Here is a 1,809-nt window from a genome sequence, read left to right as displayed (position 1 = left end):
GAGAATTCCGCACAAGACTGGAGGGCCTGTCTCTTCCCTGGGAGCTGTCCTCAGCTCTTGGAGGTGGTGATGCTCCAATGAGGAAACGCACTGCTGCCATCCGTCTCCTTGGTCAATATCTGCTTAGCTGCAATGTGGTGACCAGGCTGTGAATAAAAAAGCCTAATTTTAATTTTCTTTTCACAATTTACTGCCACACTGGCTGTGAAAGTGCTAGCTAAGAGGTAAAGAGATCTAGAAGTCAAGTGAAGTGTCCAAAACCCCCAGTTGTGCTCAGGCTGGGAGGTGTGCTACCTGCATACCCGAAGCCTTCAAATCAAATTATAAAAAAAAAAAATTTGGAACTAAACAGGTCCAAGAACGCATACTTATGATCATTGTGGCACGCCACTCACTGGCACTGCGCACTGATGCCCACTGGCCACTGCCCAGTATGATGCTGTTCCGTTATTACTGACTGTTAACTGACACGTCGCGGTCTACCTACTAGAAAATCTCTGATCCATTGCAGTACGTTTGCCTTTTGCAGTACCGGGTGGCGGCTGGCGGGTTCTACCCGGCCGCCTGCACAACCGTCCGACAGTGGAACGACACACAGTCCAAGGTCCGACAGGCGACAGCGATAAAGTTCTGAAAGCAATTCTAATTTCTTTGCAAGAAACAAATTGGTTTGTCAATCACTCTGTCTCCTGGAGTGGCACCACATCCTTTCTTCACCGCTTTGCAATCTGAACTGAAATACTTGAAAAAAATTCTAAATTAATAGGTTAATTAGGTGAATAGTATTTCTGGAGAGTGGGGAGTGGAGACTGGGTCTCAGGGTCTGGAGAATGGAGATACTGGGCTCAGTGGGCTGATCTGTAGACTGTAATGCAATTTGCTTGTAATTATAATGAAAAAAAAAACATTTACTTGACCAGAATTCTAGAAGAAAGTGATAACAAATAACAATTACTTTGCAAAAAATACTCAGTTATTATTAGACAGTTCAGAATGATGATATAATTTTGTATCTTACAGTTTATTTCTTAGGTACTCATTGTCTTTAGCTTTAGACACATATTTCACTTGAAAATTATTCTCACTAGTCACTAGTCAGTAGTCACTACTTTATACTTAGCCTATGGCCCTATATTGTGTGATTGTCACTCTGACTCACTCAGACCAAAATCCAAATAATGGGAAAAAGTAGTGAGTGAATGTGAATACAACTAAAATGAGTGACCTGACCTGGCAGCCTGGCTGACCATATTATTACCACGTTTTTCTTAGCTCGCTTTCGTGTCTGTGATGATCAAATCTTGCAATCGCTATTTCACCAACTTTCCCATTAGCTAGCGCTCTGAAACTTTTAGGGAAGCTCAGCTCCCGATAACAATACAATAATCAATAATTTGTTGCATGATTCCAGGCGTATAAACTCTAAAGGAACTCACAAGCAGGGGTTGGAACCTTTAATGCACGTCATCCTCGAGAGCTTATTCGTGTTTAGACCTGTCTCTTATACACATCTAGATGTGTATAAGAGACAGGCTTCTTTGTACACAATTATTTATATATGTTCAGCCAGCACGTCAACAACATTACTCTCAGCGATCTTCTTACAGCTCAACGACCGCATTGCCTCTGACCCCTTCTACCTCTCTCCTAAAAAAAGAGCCACTAGTCAATGCGCGGGGAATGTACGGGAAAAATAAAATGAGAGTCAAATGTGATATCTGAAATAGAAATAAATAGATGCAGTCGCACACACAGTCTTGACACAGCTACAGTGATGCATGTCGAGATCAAAGGATGTGAGCGCTAACG

The sequence above is a fragment of the Hyalella azteca genome, unplaced genomic scaffold (genome assembly GCF_000764305.2).
Source record: "Hyalella azteca isolate HAZT.00-mixed unplaced genomic scaffold, Hazt_2.0.2 contig13440, whole genome shotgun sequence".
NCBI classification, from domain to species: Eukaryota; Metazoa; Arthropoda; class Malacostraca; order Amphipoda; family Hyalellidae; genus Hyalella; species Hyalella azteca.
This window is presented reverse-complemented; position numbering follows the sequence as displayed.